Consider the following 20,679-nt stretch of genomic DNA (forward strand, 5'->3'; position numbering starts at 1 on the left):
TTTTATTAAAAAAATACAGATTTACTAGATTTGGAAGGTCATGATTATAGGTTTGGGTGGCATGCATATCTATGGTATGATAAAACAAAAACACACCACTTGGTAAGAAAATCAATATACGAGGTATGGGACAGATATAAAAACTTACTAGAGAAGATAAACACCTTGGTGGCTCTCTCCATTAGAAGCAATGTCGGTTAAAAAATTAAATATAGGAGGGGATTGGGCCATCTATAAAGACCTGTTAATAGAGGCAGAAGACCAATTAAATGAGAAGATTTGAAGATATAACAGAAATGCTAACAGATTGGTTACAGTATCATAAACTAAATGATGTTTTTAAAGTACATTAAAAAAGGGTTTTGATACTGTGAGATTGAGGTTTGAAATAGATCTGGTGGAAAACAATGTAAAAGTGTTATACAAAATGTACAAAATACTTTTGGAGTGATATACCAAAGATGAAGAAGTTAAAGCAGTGATGATTCACTGGGCTAGAGATTTTGGATATAATATTCATCTCTCATCTTGGGAAAAAGTTAAGGAAAGAGGAATTAAAATTATTGCATGTTGTTTGTTGAAAGAAAATTATATGAAAATGATGTATTGTTGGTATCTAACACCAAGTAAAATTGAAAAAATTTATAAAACTAGCTCAAATCTGTGTTGGAAATGTAAAAGGAAGGAGTGTACTTTTTACCACATGTGGTAGACATGTACATTGGTAAAAGCTTTTTCAGAAATGATATACAGTGGAACCTCGGGTTGCGAACGTGATTTGTGCGGGAGGCACATTCGCAACCCGCAGTGCCACATCTGCGCACGTGTGGGTTGCGATTTGGTGCTTCTGCACATGTGTGAGTGCCAAAACCTGGAAGTAACCCGTTCTGGTACTTCCGGGTTCGGCGTGGTGCGCAACCCGAAAACACGCAACCTGAAGCGTCTGTAACCTGAGGTACCACTGTATAATGAATGAAAGAAAATGTTTTAAAATACATTTACTAAAAAAGCCAGAAGCTTTTTTGTTAGGTATAATAGGTGAAGAGATACCAAAATAAGACAAAAGACTTTTTATGTATGTAACGATGGCAGCGAGAATGCTACTAGCCCAGAGATGGAAGGAAGGAAGGAAGGAGAAGCATCAACAAAAGAAGAATGGCAGACAAAGTTGATGGACTATGCTGAGATGGCAAAACTGATGGGGAAAATCAGAAACCAGGAACATCAAGTATTCTTAAAAGACTGGAGTAAATTCCTAATTTCCTTAAAAGACCGCTGTAAACAATTAAAATCATTGGCAGGGATGTAATTTGGAACTAACTATGGTAACTAAGGGACGCGGGTGGCGCTGTGGGTAAAAGCCTCAGCGCCTAGGGCTTGCCGATCGAAAGGTCAGCGGTTCGAATCCCCGCAGCGGGGTGCGCTCCCGTTGCTCGGTCCCAGCGCCTGCCAACCTAGCAGTTCGAAAGCACCCCTGGGTGCAAGTAGATAAATAGGGACTGCTTACTGGCGGGAAGGTAAACGGCGTTTCCGTGTGCTGCGCTGGCTTGCCAGATGCGGCTTTGTCACGCTGGCCACGTGACCTGGAAGTGTCTCCGGACAGCACTGGCCCCCGGCCTCTTGAGTGAGATGAGCGCACAACCCTAGAGTCTGTCAAGACTGGCCCATACGGGCAGGGGTACCTTTACCTTTTATGGTAACTACAGTATGGATATATAACAGATGGATAACGGTAAAAGATGCACAAAGCTTTATCTGAAATACAGAACCCGTGGAGGGAGGTGAGGAGGTCCAAAGGTTCAAAATAACCTTTTATTTTAATGTTTTAAGTGGTTAAAGTTAAAATGCATAAACTTATGTAAAACCAATAAAAAAGTTATAACTACAAAAGAGCTCACACTCACACCAAATTGGCATGATCTTGCCCAAAATTGGCAACAATGGCAGTGCAACTTTTCTGCTAGCGGTGGATGGGGCAGGGCATGCAGGTGGCAGAGCAGCCTGACTACATGGGTCAGACCAACTAACGTACTGCGAAAGTCCTATTGATGTCATAAAGGACCCCTGACCGAGGCCATGAATTCCTGACCTGGCCCATTGGAAGCAGGCTTGGTGTGGATATTGAAGTCCCCCAACACTACCATGAAGCGGTTCTCCAGCACAACGTCCAAGACTACCTCGCAGGAAGGTTGTAGTGCTACAGGGTGTATAGTATACTCCCTGTTCTGACTCTAGCTAAACATTGCAACAAATCCCTTGAACCCAGACACACTGTGGATCAGTCTCCTTGTGAGGCAGCTAGAATTTTGAAGGATGATAGCAACTCCCTCTCTGACCTGGACCTGTGTTGCACCAAATATCAGGTGGACATTGCTGTGTTAGCATATGGCCACTCAGCTCATCTGCCCAGGTCTAAGTTATAAATACCAATAACAATGTAGAACATCAAATTCTGAAATAAAAAGGGGGGGGGGAAGAGACTCCCCTCTTCCTCCATCCTTGGAATAATTCCCTTAACCGATCTCTGCTTCACAGTAACAGAAGGCAAACAAACAAAAAAGAGATCCAAGAATCCCAGGCAGAAACAGCTCTACCTCTCACCTGTGATACTGCAAACACTTTGACCTGTCTCTCTCCCAGGGAGATTCTGTCCAGCTTCCCACTACAGGATCTCATTTTGAGTGGGGGAGGGAGGTGTGGCGTTTGCCTTCCTATGTGTGTGACATCATACTAGGTTCATAGGGAATGGGTTAACTAATTGTAAAATGACTAACCAAAGGAACCCAGGGGGCAGAGTTACCATATTTTTCGCTCTATAAGACGCACCAGACCACAAGACGCACCTTGTTTTTGGAGGAGGAAAACAAGAAAAAAACTATTCTGAATCTCAGAAGCCAGAACAGCAAGCGGGATTGCTGTGCAGTGAAAGCAGCAATCCCTCTTGCTGTTCTGGCTTCTGGGATAGCTGCGCAGCCTGCATTCACTCCATAAGACGCACACACATTTCCCCTTACTTTTTAGGAGGGAAAAAGTGAGTCTTATAGAGCAAAAAATACGGTAACTGTGTATAAGATTTAAGCACAGAGGTTTTTTAGTTAGTTAGAGTTGTTGAGAAGACAGTCTGGAGTTAGAAGAGACAGAGAAGATAAGTCTGTGGGTTGGGCTAGAATGGTGTGAGAGAGTAAGAGAATTTGTTAAGAGGAGTCAGTCAAACAGTTGAGATAATCAGTCGGAAGGTATTAGGAAGGTATAGGCCAGTAATGAAACTAAAGTTAAGATACTGACAGGAATATTATCTGAGAAACCATAAACTTGTTAATCTTTGTAAAATAAACTTGGGGTTTTTTGGTTCACTTTTAACAACTGACTGGACTCAGTGTTTTACCAGAGAGTAACTGGTTGGTAGCAGCGGGGAAGCAATTACAGTGGTGGCACAGGAATCAATAGACCGTTAAACGTCCGGGGACCCTGTGTGATCGCCACAGGAGGTAGCTGTGTTTTGTACTCTACCCACTCTACAAATCACCGTTCTCTCACACCAGTGCAAACCCATTTCCACAAATAGGACAACCTATATTCAAACATTCCCAGGGGGGAAATGGTAACAATTAATGATGGGATGGCACCCTCACACCGACCCAAGAGGGATCACTCCCTTTTGTATAGCCCTGTTGGGGCCAGCCCACCACTTGATAGCAGCACAGCCTTATCAAGCTTCCAGGAGCAATTATGAAAGCCAGGTGTTACAGACTTGCCTCCAGTGCTGCTGCTGAATTTTGGACTGGGTTTTGCTGCAATGGAAGGCAAATTCTGCCGCCAGTGGGGGCTGCTGGAGATAAACTGGAGCAGAAGTCAATCAAAATTCACACACCAGCAGATAGTAACCTGGCCGGTGTTCCAGAGTTGTGCTCCAATGAGCCATCCTAGCAGGACTGTAACAGAAACCCATCATGAGAACGGCCCGTGGTCCATCTAACTCATTATTGTCTATACTGACCAACAGCAGCTCTCCCAAGTTTCAGATAAGAGTCTTTCTCATCTGGAGGAACCAAGAAATGAACTTGGGGTCTTTTTTCCAGGTGATGGGGCATGTCTGGAAAGCCTTCTGTTGCATTGTAATCTTCTGCTTTTTGAGTCTCTCAGCTGAGTTTTTAAAACTCCTTAGTGTGGAGAGTCTTCTGTTGGCAGAGGGAGTGCTTGCTGCTACTTACACATAGGAGCCAACTCTGGGGGGCCAAGGTCCCTTCGCCCCCTCCCGAAAAAATATTTGAGGCGGCCACCCCCCCAAGTTGATGGACATTACCATTCAAAAGGTGTATGTGTGTGCATGCATTCACGCACCATGTCATGTGATCAATTATGCAGGACGGGGCTTCCCCCCATTGTTTTATTCAAGTTGGCATTCCTGTTACTCTGTCCTTGGAGTGTGGCCTCTGTATTCTCTATGGTTTGAAATGTGCCACCTTACAGTCAGACTCCCTCCAGTCCTGCTAAAATAAGTTTACTTGCAATCAAATTGTTTGATTTGTCATCACTGGATGATGCTATGTCTGCACAATTTCCCAGTCTACTATTTGTCTGATGTTATAGGATTGGGGAATTTCTCTTTCTCTCTTTCATACTTTAGGCCAATCTGTCACTTGAACAAAAATGGTGAGCAAACACACACACACACACACACACACACACACACACCCACCCACCCTCTTCCCAGGCCACATAAAATTAATAGGTAACTTCTGCTATTAAATGTTAGTTGTAATACGAATATCATGATGATTTGACATCCCCAGGGCTTTGTGTCTTCAGACTTTTTCAAATAAATTTTATTTGGACTATGAATAAACTTGTTTTGTGGCTTTATGTAGCAGGTGTTTTCCTTAACTTTGTGTGTGTGTGTGTGTGTGTGTGTGTAAGTTAGAGGAAATGAACCCTCTTTTATTTAAATTTCCTGAGATTAGAAGAAGAACACTTGCCAAACAATGCCTCTTCACTTCAAAACCTCTCCTCATAAATTATGTTCGGAGATCTTATTAAAAGTCCGTAAAAATTTCCTATTAAAAATAGTTGATTGCAGCCCAGATCATCGCAGCTTTTGTGCTTGCACTGAAATACCACAGCTGTCCTGAAGAAATATATTGTGAGACAAAAGGTTTTGTTTCCTTAGTAATAAATTATTTCTGTGGTATCCAAAGTAAGATAAAACTTTCACTTATGTTTGAGTGAAAGAAGATTCTAGTGATAACTTCAAATAATCTATAAAAAGAATATGAGAATGTAGATGTAGATAGCAAATTAAAATCAGACTTCCTTTATGTTTAGGAAAGCAATTACTTTTGAAGCCAGCCAAGATTATAACCATGGATAATGGAATAGCTTACAAAAAAATAAACCATACAACTCTATAACTTAAAAGTTAATATTTTCAACTCTGATCTCCAAAAACTATGAAACAATAAACTGGCATTTGCTTCACACAAGCTACATGCCCTCCACAGTTATGACTTCCATGTAATATGTAATGAATACACTTCATGATGTTGGTAGTCCTGTCAGTGGCAGAGAGCAGCCGGGGGCAGGGCTGGCATGCTTACTGGAGGCGTGGCATCCAGCGTGGGCGGGGGGGGGGGGCAGCCGCAATGGCACCCCACTGGGATCGCGCTGCCAGGGGCAGTGTGCTCCCCCCCACTCCTCTTCCTCCGCCAGTGCGTCATGTTGGTGCAAGAATGCAGGGCAGAAATGTATTGAATACACATGTGACTCTTTCATTGCATGATGCAACACTGGAAACCCTGATTAGCAATAGTTCCCCATAGAGTGTATATATGTGGTGTAATTTACATATATGATTTTGACACAACAGTTTTAAAGCAGAATGAATAGTTTCTTATGTGTAGGGGTGATGGGAATTACAGTGGTACCTCGCAAGACGAATGCCTCGCAAGACGAAAGAGTTTTTTGTTTTTTGAGTTGCTTCGCAAGACGAATTTCCCTATGGGCTTGCTTCGCAAGACGAAAACGCCTTTTTCTTAAAACCGTCAATGCATTCCTATGTTAAACTGTCAATGCATTTCCTATGGGAAACTGTGCTTCGCAAGACAAAAAATTCACAAGACGAAAAAATTCACAGAACGAATTAATTTCGTCTTGCGAGGCACCACTGTAGTCATTTGCAAAGCAGTTCAATGTTAAATTGATTAATAGACCTGGGATTTCATGATTATTGTAATAGAATATGTGAAGTGTATAAATATGTGAAATGAATATTCTACTAGTCCCCATTCTGAATCAAGATGGTGGACTGAAATGTGACTTGAGCATGTCTGTGTCTGTTTTTTATTAAATATACCAAGAAAAAAGCACACCAAGAACTCAGGCCAATGTAAGTTTCAATAGTGGGAGTGGGACCACTCCCACTATTGAAACTTACATTGGCCTGAGTTTTTGGTGTGCTTTTTTCTTGTGCCTGTTTTTTGGCATAGGTCTGGCTACCTCTTCAAATATTAACACAAAACACCTGATTTTTGCATGATGGGTCCAAACTCACAAATTACATTATCCAAAATCACTGTACCATTTAAAAATCACAAACTATTTTTTGTTCCTGAAAATTCCAGGGCAGTACTGGACACTCCCTACTGGTATTAAATAAAGAGAACACTGTTTTTTATTATGAGTTAAGTTTAATAAAATCCCTTAAAGCCAGCAAGAAACAAAATAGGTATGCCACAATATTTCTACAAAATATACTAATAGTTTGCATTTCCTTTCTTCTGTGGTATTATGCACTATGCATGCATATGTCTGTGTGTACACAATAATAATTTGAAATGGTTATCTCTAAATGGATTTTGCCCTTTTTTGATGTGTGATTCTGTATAGTGATGTAGGAGAGCTGACAAAAACTGCACATCTGGCAACCAGTGCCTCCTACAGCAAAATATACAGCAGGAGGCTTTGTTTAATCAGAATCAAATATACACTTCCAGAATTAACACTAAATACATTACGTCTGGTAAATGAGCCACCATAGCTGCCAGAAGGCCGTGAAAATTTGTGTCCTGGAATTTTTAAACTCATCTACCCATGCACTATCTGAAACCAAAGGGGCGCATTGGTTGCCAGATATGAAGTATATTGGCATTACGTTCAACACTCCTACATCACTAGTAAGAGGGCTAAGATGTACCACATATTATATGATTTAGGAATGCGCTCTGTATCTCTCTCTCGTGCTTTTTTCCTAAAAAAATGTTTAGGGGTACTCTCATTTTCCTACTCATATTGAAATACTGCCCCTCAATGAGGCTAAATTTAGATTCACAAAATATTTAGGGGTTTGCGTACCCCTGCATACCCCCAGAAAAAGCACTGTACACACACACACACACACACACACACACACGTACCTTGGTTCTCAAACTTAATCTGTTCTGGAAGCGTATTCGACTCCCGAAACTGTTCAAAAACCAAGGCGCGGCTCCCGATTGGCTGCAGGAGCTTCCTGCACTCGGTCGTTTGGCTTCCAAAAAATGTTCGCAAACCAGAACATTTACTTCTGGGTTTGCGGCATTTGGGAGCTGATTTGTTCGGCAACTAAGCCGTTCGGGAGCCAAGGTACCACTGTATATATTCACAAATTAAATATTGGCTGCAAAGTAAGGATTCCCCATCTCTGTAGAGCATTTCAGCCACCCTTGTTTAAATATTTTAGAATTAAAGGTCTACTACACTGCATATTCTACCTCCTGCAAACTTCAGTTCTTAAAGGTAAATAAATCACTTAAACAGGGTCACAAGAAATAAAGGCCAAGCTGGGTTCAGAGTTTACAGGTCTCTGCATTTATCAGGTAGAAATATGCTCCATTTCACTATTTCATAAGCCATCCTTTTATGAATAAAACATTAATCTTTGTTTGTCATTCTAAAACTCTTGATTTTTTCAAATGAAAGAATGAATGATGACACAGAATCAAGAAATTGTCTGAGCCCCCACCCCTTTTCAGGACCACCAAGACTTTCACATACGTTTTCAATTTTTGTAAGGATGTGATTATCTTGTGGGCATGTTTTACTCCTACCGCCTATACTGAGTATCAGTCATCACAGTGTGCCCTTTTCTTTGAGAGATCAAGATAAGTTCAGGTTTACACTAAATCTGCTGTGTTAACTACTATTTGGTGCATGGCTGTCCACTTACTCTTTGAGTTTCAGGATTATTAGAACTTCTGTTGTCCAAAAAATTGGAGCCTCGATTACCCAAATTAAAAATTAAGTTGTTCCAGTGGGAGAATATGCACATGCCATTAACTTTTCAGACATTCTCATTCTCTAGTTTTTTTTGCATGTGTCCGACATTTCCTTTGGTAGATGAATATTCTACAAATACATGTGTAGTACCCAGCCAGATGGGTGGGCTATAAATAATAAAATTATTATTAATTATTACATTATCTGCTCCTCAGTCCAGCTCCAACACCTGGAGAGTTTAACATGTTGTAGCAAATAAATATATTATATGTATAGAGGCATGTCGGTACGTTGCATGAGGCTATAGCACCAGTGCTCTGAGGAATTCCAATAGGACTCAATAGATGCCCTGTGTTTCTGGACTGGATGAGGATGAGGACAGTGGAATTTGCTGCCAAGGAGTGTGGTGGAGTCTCCTTCTTTGGAGGTCTTTAAGCAGAGGCTTGACAACCATATGTCAGGAGTGCTCTGATGGTGTTTCCTGCTTGGCAGGGGGTTGGACTCGATGGCCCTTGTGGTCTCTTCCAACTCTATGATTCTATGATTCTATGAAACACACAATTACCTCATTCCAGTCTGACCTCCCACTCCTTGACACAGTACTTGGAACGCTTGATTGTTCTTGAAGGCTTTATTCCAAAAATTCCTGCATGGCTGAAACACAGGTCAAGTCACATGGTTCAGGAAGTCAAAGGAGAGCTCTCACGATACACATTTAGGCACAGTCTAAAATGTCTCAACATCTCCACCCCCATCGTTCTGCCCGCACATTGAGGTCCAGCGCCGAGGGCCTTCTGGCGGTTCCCTCACTGCGAGAAGCTAAGCTACAGGGAACCAGGCAGAGGGCCTTCTTGGTAGTGGTGCCCGCCCTGTGGAACGCCCTCCCATCAGATGTCAAAGAGATAAACAACTACCTGACATTTAGAAGACATCTGAAGGCAGCCCTGTTGAGGGAAGTTTTTAATGTATTTTTAATCTTTGTTGGAAGCTGCCCAGAGTGGCTGGGGAAACCCAGCCAGATGGGCGGGGTACAAATAATAAATTACTATTACTATTAATTACTATCTTAACATGCCCCTTATGCCCTCCTTTTGAAGAGCACAGTCATGTGCACATTTTGGTTCCTGAACTAGCTGCTGAACAAGCAAGCAGGCACTCCTGTAGGTAGGCTGGGCCTGCTCACAATGGTACATTCATTGGCACATCCTTAGATACATGTTTACATGAATTATTTGAAAATTGGCAAATATTCTATATTAGTACCAACTACAATTTCAGTGGGTTGACTCTTAGTAGAACTTATTTGGTTACGATCCACTTTTTCCTTTAGCACACCAGGAAGTCTTCTCCTGTTCTGCTCACTTGAGATGTCAGTTCTAATGGTAGCATATTCTTCTCATGTTAAGGATGTATACTCCCCATATTAACGATGCACTCTACTTCGTTGGGTTTGGGAACAGTTGGCAAAACTTATAGCCAAACCACATCTAATCTAAACGTTATGGAATTTTGCTTTGGCTCTGTGTTTTCTCTTGCAAGAGAAAAACTTTTTGAAATGAGAGAAGACCAACAGGGACATGTGTTGAGAGCTAAGCCAAGTACAATGCACTAGAATTTAATCTGAATGCAGCACAAGTCACCCTGCGTTAAACCAGTATATCGTGTCCTTGTAGTTTTATGTAGCTGCATAGACTTGGATAGTAATTTAAGCGGCTTGCTTGTCCATGAACATGCTGTGAAATATATCTTGTGACACCAGCAAAGCCTCTGGAAAACTTTACATACAGGAGACATAAACAGTTTTCAAATGGGCACCATACATTACAAACTAAACATCTTTCAAAAACAAAAATCTTCTTGTCCATGTGGAATGGAAGGCAAATAAAACTGAACATTTTGCTGGCAATGACCTTGCATTAAATGTTACCAACGTGAAAGGATCTAAGAAGTTCTGCATTTTAGTTTTCCTTTGGGCTAGCAGCCTGAAGTATTTCAAATCTTGGTCAACTTTAGATGTTTGCTATTCTAGGTTTTGAGTGTTCCATAAAAACCTGATGTGATTCTGAAGAAATCATAAAAATTCCCACAAATTGCAAGATGCAGCCATAAACAATACATTTTTTTAACCATTTGGTTTATTGTAACAATAGGGTCTATGGTTGGCTGGCTGAATAGACCATATAATAGATAATTATTAGGGTGGCCAGACCTCTGGAATCTCCAGATTTGCCTGCCCCTCTCTAGGTGCCTTAAAGAGTGCCTTTAATTGTTTTATTTATTTATTAAGAAGACTGTGTATGCAGCTTGCCAGCTTTAGTCATCAGGAGCGAACTGCAAATTATTGCATAGACTCTCTAAGGATCATAACCATCCCCTTTAACAAAGGTTTCTATCTTCCAACCATTGACATTGGCATCCTCTCAGCAACTGTGGTTCATGCTTAATGTGTCATACTCACCGAGTACCCCCTCCCCCAATGTCATCATCTGGGCCCTGAAATCTCAGCGTTTGGGATGCTCCTGCAGTGGCAACCCTAATCATCATAGCAATCAAAAATAATAAAATATTCGTTAAGACTTGTTTGGTTTGTTAATAGAAGGCTAGTCTGTATATTGTTTGCTATCTGCTATAATTTTTTATTAAATATTTTTTTTATAGATGGATAATAACTTGCGATAATCTTCAATCTGATTTTTTTTTAAAGAAAGTTGTCAATCCAAACTATGTCTCCTGTGTTGTGTTGTGTTGAATGGCTGATACCAAATGAGTTAGAGTTAGATCCAAGGATAATTACTTATGGAATATATTGCCCATCTCAGCCTTTCTATTTAATGATCAGTTTAGTAGGTCATGTCACTTGGGGATTTGTGCTCCCTCAAAATAATGTATGTTTTTGAATAAATAAGTTTGTGTTCTTAATCTTCATATAGCAGTTGTAATCCTTCATGCAGTCTTCTAAAACCACGAGTTAACAGATTAAAGTGATTTGGGTAAATGTGGTGTTCCTTTTTATCATTTTAAGGCTTTTAGGTTGTTGGTTTTTATATATATATAAAAAGATACACAGTTATTACAGTAAAGCACCTATAATTTCCCAGTGGTGGTAACCAATATACTATTATTATACATGCTTCTGTCAATCATCTCTCAAAAGTTCCAGCTTCTTCAAGTCTTCTCGGATGGAAATATCTATTTCCTCTAAATGCACAAGTATCTGTTTATGTGAAAATGGTTCTCAGGCTGATTCAGCATATATTACAGGCAGGTGGTGGTTTAGCCTCTTGTGTGGTTCTCACTGTTCCATTATCATTGCTTGGGATACTTTTGGATGAAACCCGGTATATTAATATTCTAAATAAATGAACCATATGTTTTATTGGTCCGTATTGTATTTAATTTATGTACCATCTCATTGAAAGGGGAAAAAAATGCAAGCCAACTTGTAACATTTAAAATATCAAATTATACAAAAAAACCAAAACAAAATAAAACAACAAGAGATTGTACACTGCTGGATTTCACTTTTTTTTTCACAACAGGCATCTATATATTTCTCACACACATAGAAACAGCCCAAGAGATATCAGTAAAATATGCATGTTTGGGCCATATTAATATATTATTCATGCATCCCATTATTCAAGCACTGTCTCAAGAAGTCTTATCTTGTTTGACCACCAGTACACCCCTGTGAAATTCCCCTTTTCTTTATTTGAATTCAGTAAACATGGTAGTCTTGTGCATTGTCCACTTTTTCGACCTGTAATCAGGTGGCATGCTGAAGCAATTTAACTTAAAAAGCAGTTGTGGATTGGAAAACAAAATGACCGGATTTACAACGCTAGGGAGGGAAGTTCACTAAATAAAATGTCCCAGACTTTAAAGAGAGTTTTAATGGAAGTAGCCATTTTTATTGTCTTCAGTCCACTGAGCTTCTAGCTAGATTTTTGTTGTGGTGATCCCAGTGGTATAGTTGAAGTTTTTATGTCTGCTGCTCCCACCTTCCCATATTACAGAGAAAGGACTCTAATTAAAGTGTAATTAAATAGCTATGCATGCTCAGTGAACTGGTAGCTCTTGAAGAAACGCATTCGATTGCACAGAACTGTGTCTTAGTTTGGGAAGCATCAGGAAAAGCCTGACAGAGCTCATGTTTCTGGTCATTGCTGAATTCAGGCTCTGGTCTCCTGACATAATAAGCTTCTCAAGAGCAGTCTTTATCAAAAGGATTTCAAGAGCTCAGCTGTCTTGCTTTTATTACTACGAACAGCAGTAACGATGAGGATGGCCATTTGAGGGAGAATATAAATCAATGGATGTGAAGGTTAATACTGTTGAATTTAAAATGGCTTCCCTTCTTAAAATGGTTTCTTGCCACCAATAAGAGCTGAAGACCCCTCAAAAGCACTGAACTCTATGACGGCTTTCTCTGCTTTTTCATAGGGGTCCATCCATTGAAATGAACATGGCTCCAGTAATACCATATGTAACCCAAACCAACAGTATAGGAATCTGGCCATTAGTGTGGGGGCACCCAGTGATATGTGTGTGTGTGTGTGTGTGTGTGTGTGTGTGTTTAAGGGTACTCTCATTTTGACTCAAGAAAATCACCATTTTATAGTTCAAATCCGGAAAAATAAATACGGTAAATGGACAAAAGTACAAAGAACATGCATTACGCTAGGAAAGGAAATGAAGCAGCCATCAGAGGTGGTAACAACGAAACTGACCAATCACCGAGCTAGATTCCAACTCCTACTTCACATATTAAACACTTGCTTCTGTCTGAGACTCAGGAAACACTGTGACAGGAAATGAGGCCGCCAACGGAAATGGCGATTCACCATGTTAGAGAAAAAACTAAAATTTTTAATTTTTTTAGTTTCTTCTCCCGTTAGATTCACAAAATGTTTAAGGGTATGCATACCCCAGTGTCCCCCCAGAAAAAAAGTACTGGTGGCACCTATCCTTTGGAACTCTCTATCATTACACAGCAGACGGGCACTGCCTCACTTGTCTTTTCAGTACCTACTAAACACCTTCATTTTTTTAGCAAGCCTTTTGAGTGGAGATACTTATTCCATTCTGTATCAGTGTTAGATCTGAAATTCTTTTTTTACTTTTTTGTTTTTAAAAATATGGAATTTGCACTGCGCCAGCCTCAGTGCCAAGCTCCTCCCCATCCCAGTATACTGTAGCAAATCAGCCAAATGGAGGTCAGGCGTTTGGTAGATCCCCCCCCCCCCCGCACTGACTGCTGCTGCTTAGCTGGATACGAGCAAATTTAAATTCAGATGCCTATCTGACTGCATAATCTGAGGTCCTCTAGGGTCTACAAAGCTAGATTTTGCCAATTGGATTTACATTTGTTCACTGAGCACTTTAATCATTCCTGGATTCTTGTTCCTGCTCTTTAGAAAACAAGACACATGGGGCTCCTTAAAAATGGTTGTTTGTCTGCTCTCTACCTTCATTAATCTTATTTAGTTTCTGCACGATCACCACTGATGGGTTATGTTTTCTTTTCCAGAGTTCACAATTCTCCTGTTCAAATCTTTAATTTCCACTGCTACAACTCACTGTTTTAATGTCTTCTTGGACTCCAGGAATGAGCAACATGAACCATGTTGAATAAATTCTGAAATTTTATTCATTTTTCTTGTCCCCTGAATGATCTAGAACAAAGCCTGAAAATGCTATAGCTGACATTCCTTTCTATTTACTTGTATGAAAAGAAAACTGAAATTTCATGCATGAATGTTGTGTTTGGCTAACAACGGATGGTTCCTATGAAGCCCATTTCCAGAGGTTATCATGAAGGCCAACATATTGGGGGACGTTAATTGTATATATAGGACTTCTGGCAGTTGTTAAGGAGATGGGCAAGATAAGATCAAAAGTGTGTACAGGACCTGGAATACTTGGTAGGATTGCCACCATTTTTTGAACCTGATCTACAGCAGTATGTAGAATGTGATGCTTTTCCAGGATGCAGAACAGAGGAAGAAATTTTTTTGCCTGCAGAATTTCTGTCAGTCAGGCTTCTGTTTTCAAGGGCACAGGGGAGGGTGGGGAAGCAGAAGTGAGAGGGGAAATGGTCAAACTGATGACCTAGACTGAAAATCCAGCAGAACACCATTGCCTGCTCATGCAGCTGTAGATGACTAGTTATTATTTCTATATTAAGAGCCAGATCTTGCTCAGGGTTAAGGGCTCATAGTAATAACAGGAGAAGGAGGAAAAGGTTCAGGAATGATCTGGATGTGACCTTTTGGCACAGGGACTCAGTGGAGATAAGGGAGATATACTATTCAGTTCACATTTAAATGTGAACATCTAACTCTGCACTTTCCAAAGCAATATATAAACTGAAACCCGGCCATCCTCTGAAATTCACACTTCTCTGAATTTTGCAGGACAGTTCCCCCTCTGAGAAACATGTGCAGAATGCATAGACTACAATAAAACCATTCAACCATTTCTCCCTCCAAGGCGCATTCCTCCCTTGTCTCCTGAGACAGACAGATGCCAGCTACAGCAGCATAAAAATGCACATATAAGAGCAAGTAGCATACAAAACCACAGAATGTGGGGAAATCGCTCTGTGAAAGATATGGGAATGTTGCAGACAAAAAATGTGTATACTGGGGAGAATTCACACTAATTCTTTTAATGGGTTTTCATGAGGGCTTTAAAATAAATAAATAAATCGCAAGTTGATGTGGAAATCTGGAGAACCAAACTTAAATTTGGAATTGTGAGAACAGGAAAGTTGGAGCTTTCAGGGGCCACTTGGCCAGCTGCAAACCTAGTGGTGGCAGTGTTGCACCAACTAGGAGCTGCTCCTAAGGGAGCATCTTCCTTTCCTCAGAGCCAAGTGGGCACAGATGTCCTTGTTTGCCCAGAATACTATCTTTGGGTACTGTTGCACAAGCAGAAGTTTCCAGCTGCAGTTTTGGACCTGCTGCAACACTGTAATAATAAAAAACGATTGTGATAATAAAAACACACATGATTAGGATAATCTTTAAACCAGAAGCCAGAAGTGGCATAGATTTGCTCTGCTCTTTTACAATATTAGATCTGTTCAACAAGTGGAACGCACCACCACAGACAGTGGCCCAGTTCACTCATAATGCTAAGCGAAACTGCAACGAAGCATGAATGTACCACAGTGCGGATAATCCCAGGTAATATGGTGCTGGTGGTTGGATTGGGAGAGCCAGATCATGCAGGGCTGGCAGCAGTCTCCGACTGTGTTCCTATAGACCCGTATGAGGCATCCCAAGTTGCTTCTGATTCAGCAAAGTCCAGCCATGAAGACAGAAGAGTTCTGGCTGATCAGCATCTATGTTTTTCTAAGGGAAGAAGGGGAGAAAGTTTATTTCTAGACTAACTCTCCCAATTGTTGGTATACACAAGAAACAAGATTCATCCCTTATGCAGGGCATAGCCAAGCACCTTGCAGCATCTAATGACAGGGCTTTCTCTTCAACAAAGAAACATGATGCAACTTCTTCACAGAATAGCTCTTGTGGCTGCCGCATATTATGATAAGAGACATCAATGATCTCCAAGATGGGGATGTTTTCATTCTAAAGGGCTTTCTCTCTCCAATTGTACACGATTAAATGCTTCTCTACTAAATAAATAAACAAATCACTCTACAGAGCAAATAGATGCAAGAGCGAAACATTTCTCCCTGACACGCTAGCTTTCTGCATGTGGGATTTTTGTTCCATGTAGGGTCTTTTATCACATAAGTTCCCACTTGCAGACTAAAGCAGTACTGCCTGAAGATAGGTTTGGGTTGTTACCTGTTAATTGTGAGAGCTATGGCTAACTTTAGGGTTGCCATATTTCAAAAAGTAAAAACCAGGACACCCCTAAATTGTTGAGCTTTATAAAAGGAAAACCCAAGCTTTTATTGGCAGCCTTCGCTAACTTGCCTAATGTTCTTGGGCAATGCATTCTTGCCATATATGTCTCTCCGGGTACGATGGTTGTACTTAACCCTCCCATTGGAAACTAGGAAGCTGCTTTATACTGACTCAGGCCATTGGTACATCTAGCTCAATACTGTCTACACGAACTGTCAGCAACTATCCAAAGATTCCGGGCAGGGAATAGCCCCAGCCTTACCTGGAGATGCTGGGAATTGAAACTGGGACCTTCTGCATCCAGAGCAGACCATCTACCACTGAGCTACAGCTGTTCCCCATGTCCACAGGTTGTTTTTTGCTTTTCTTTTTGTAAATGTTGCTGCTCCGGATGTCCCCTCCATAGCCAGCCTTCTGACCCAACTGGAGGGGAAATGGCACACGTAAGAAGGTTTAAGCACCACTTTCTGATGCCAAATAATTCAGTGCCAATTCTTCCCTGCAAATGCCCTCACTGCTTTAGTGTTACAGGTCAGACATACGTCTAGGAAAACCCTGTGTGCTTCATAATGTGTAGTTCCATTCTTACAAATTGCTGTTACCTACCCAGTGCTTTTTGTCTAGAAAAATGGGTGCCAGTACTTACCATGAAGTTGTTTCACACTTTTTAACAACGAAAAGAGAGAGGTGTGGTACTGTGTGCCCTCGAGTACCCCCTGAAAGAAAGCACTTTTGATACCCATATGGAAACATAGTGAAAATTGGGGACTTGACTAAAATATGGAACTAAGACAGAAATTATTAAACACAAAACCTCCTGCCTTTTAATCTCATGCTTAAACCAGAGCCAGACTTCATTTTCTTTAATATATATGGCCTAAAATACAATCACATACTCTCCTATTTTTAAGCATGAATAAATTGAGCCCTGGTATGGGCGAATTTCTCAGTTTCCTGTTGTTGTCCAGCTAGGATATATCACTGATGCCATTTTAATATAGCTTTAAAATTAATTTTGTATTTATTGCAGTTGGTATTAAAATAATTATTTAGAATGAATACAACAGATGTCACAAATATTTTGACTGCCAGTTAATACTCTGACATGCAACTATTTTTCTTTTCCATTTAAAAAAGTAACTATAAAGAGCTGAAGAACAGTACTGACAATTGAGCTTTGGGGCAAATGTAATTTTTCAAAACAAAAAACCTTCAGTGCAGTGCTGCTTTTCCAACTGTCTTGCTCAAGGCAACAATAAGGCAATGATAAAATATGTGAAACAATATCAAACCAATAACATGCCATATGCAAAATATGTAGGTAAATTAACCAAGCAACAAACAAAAAGGCCCAGAAATCTGTGTTTAGGAGCCAGTGTTATAAGCTTTCCCACAGGGTAGACTATGGCTTAGATCTAGATTGAGACTGCAGTCATAAATCTCCAATCAATGGTGCTAGAGGAGCATTTGTGCTTCTTGCTGGTATCTGCTGGTCTTCTCTGGCAGGCAGCCGCCATCACTACAGAGGGCCCCACTATGACCATGGAAGGGAAGACATAAGGAATGCTACTGCCACTGGTGTGATAGTCAACACAGCACCCTGAAACCAGGCAAGAACAGAACAGAGTCAGCCATGGATCCCGAGCCATTCCATTCCAATCTGAGCATCACAGCTGCATCAGCTTGGAACCAGCACATCAAAAAACACAGAACAAACTGCACCTTCCACCTTCCGCTTGTTCACGGGGCTTGGGATGTGGTGGTCAACCGTCAACCCACTACTCTGTACTGCTGCTTCCCAGCCAGGGGTAAAATTCATCTCTTAGTCCTGCTTAGAAGAGGCCCTCTGAAATAAGGGGACTTGCAGCTAGTCCTCCTGACTAACTTAGATACAGAGAAACAACAGCAGAGGAGGAGAAGGAGAAATGGCTGCCCCTTGATGCTTTGTTATTTATTGTTTTACTTCATTATATTATATTACCATTCATTTTTATTGAAAGGTACTTTGGTTATTGCTTTAATAGAACATCAGGATACAAATGATAAATGAAATAATTAAATTTAGACTAGGCCTGAAAGGGAAGGGGGAGAGAGATGATGAACAATTTGTGAAGCCAATGAAATGTACATTTTGAGTCAAATCACCAACTCATTTCACTGAAAGTAGATTATACATAACATCTGTGTAAAATGAAAGATTATATAACAAAATTGTAAAATATATTACAAGGGAACAGTATACAGGGCTGGAAGTTACCACGTAATGTTATGAATTTTAGTAAAACTAGGAAGGGACTCACAGAAATGAAAGTCCTCTCAATGGGTTTGATAACATTGTGAGCGTGGCCTATGCATCTAAACAAATAAACAAAGGAATGCATAAATATGTTTCGCATTGACCAAGAACCCATGGAGAATGTTTTGTGTCAACTGGATTTTGGATGGGCAGTGCTTTCGTTTTCTTTGCATAGCTTACATAGTCTTCTTGTTTCCCTTGGCTCTTAGGGAATGCTTTCCAGGGGTGGGCAGTAATAAATAAACTTCCTAGTGACTATTGCATTGGCCTCCTTCCAGATGTGAAGATTCTTGTTGTCCTTGTGGGTGCTAGGCAGCATCCAAAGGTTTATGGTCACTGTCACAGCCATCCGGCTATGATGCATTGCTTCCCTGTGCTATTATCCTGTCCTGTTAAGCCGATTCTCTTTATTGATGTCTTTATGTCGGGGCTGATCATGCATTGATAGCAAGTCGTGCAGGGCATCAATAAGTCTTTATACTCACATTTGTATCTGACACATGGACAGGTTCCTCCTAACCTTAGGCCTTTATGTCAACGAACATAATTATGAGTGCTGCTAAAGTGAAAGAAGAGGAGCTGATGAAAGGAGCTTCAAGAAATGTTGGAATGTGCACATGCTGCCATAAATTTTCAGAGAAGTACAGGGTTTGACCTGCAAATGCCCACTGCCCTTATCTGAAGGGTGAACGCTGCCCTTCTATACTGCCAACGGAAGGGCACCATTCAACCCAACCAGACTGGGAGGCAGCAACTTGCCATAAGTTTCCTCAGTGAACAGGATTGAGAGTCAATGCAAACCAGGCTACGGAATGGATTCTGCCAGTCACTGTTACTTGCTGGACGCAGGTGGCGCTGTGGTCTAAACCATTGAGCCTCTTGGGCTTGCCAATCAGAAGGTCAGTGATTTGAATCCCTGTAACAGGGTGAGCTCCCAGCTCCTGCCAGCCTAGCAGTTCAAAATCATGCCAGTTCAAGTAGATAAATAAGTACCGCTGCGGAGGGAAGCTAAACGGCGTTTCCATGCACTCTGGTTTCTGTCACCGTGTTACGTTGCACCCGAAGCGGTTTAGTCATGCTGGCCACATGACCCGGAAAGCTGTCTGTGGACAAACGCAGGCTCCCTTGGCCTGAAAGTGAGGTGAGTGCCACACCCCATAGTCGCCTTTGACTGGACTTAAACATCCAGGGGTCCTTTACCTTACCTTACTTGCTGGATCACACCAGTTGGTGTCTTTAAAGGCTAAATTACAAACTCCCGTAACTTATATATCCCAGACCCACCAACTCTAGACAGAGTTTAGTTCTTCAGGCTGTGTTTCCCAAAAATGCTGTTAGAAAAGCTGATTTGTGCCTTCATCAAACTAAGTCACCATGTTGAATGGATCCTCAACTCTATGCCCCTTGTAACAGAGAGGCCCTTTCCTCTTTGAGAATAGATGAGCAGTGTAACCAAGCAGGAAGGAGTCAAGAAGGACACACAGCACCAGAAATCCAAGATGTAGCCCGTGAAGAACACAAGAAAAACCCAAATAAATTAGATATAACTAGGAAAATATGGGAGCTGTTGAATGTGATTGAATTGTCTATCAACTAGGCTGCAGAATAGGGATCTGTAGGTTGACACACTGAACAAATGCTTCACCAGTGTAAATGCATTATTGCCTCCTGAAGGGGCACTCTTGTGCTATAGTGCAATGAAAGCAGGACAAAACACACACACACCCCAACATGACAGTGTTGCCATTGGAAAGTCTCATGTTACATCAGTATCTTTGGGGGTGTATGTGTGAAGTGTCCTTACAATTTGAATTCAAGGCAAAGAAAAATAAAGAGACCAAAGTGTCAAAAGTTTGGGAAATATCACTGGGGATATTGCCATTTTAATGCATGAAAAAAATGTGGTGTTGGATGTTTGTGAAACCTATCTGAAAGCTTTAGATTCTCTCCAAATGAAAAATCCAAAGCAAAGAAGTGAGTTTTCTGACAGCTTGGGCAGGATAGCAGAACAGGTCTAGTCCAGTAAATATAGTTTGCATCTCACTGTTTGTATAGTAGCCTTGGAGAATACCTAATAATTTTTACTTCAGCTTATATACAAAGCTCTGAAATAAATAACAGCTGGGAGCAGAGCAGTTTGGTTAATTATAGCACTTTTTAGTGCATCTTTACTTCCTTGCAATCTGCTTAGAAATTTGTTACCTGGGATTTGAAAAGTGACAGAAAATTGCTTCATAGGAGCAACAGGAATTT

The sequence above is a fragment of the Podarcis tiliguerta genome (assembly GCF_965153285.1).
Source record: "Podarcis tiliguerta genome assembly, chromosome: 1".
Taxonomy (NCBI): domain Eukaryota; kingdom Metazoa; phylum Chordata; class Lepidosauria; order Squamata; family Lacertidae; genus Podarcis; species Podarcis tiliguerta.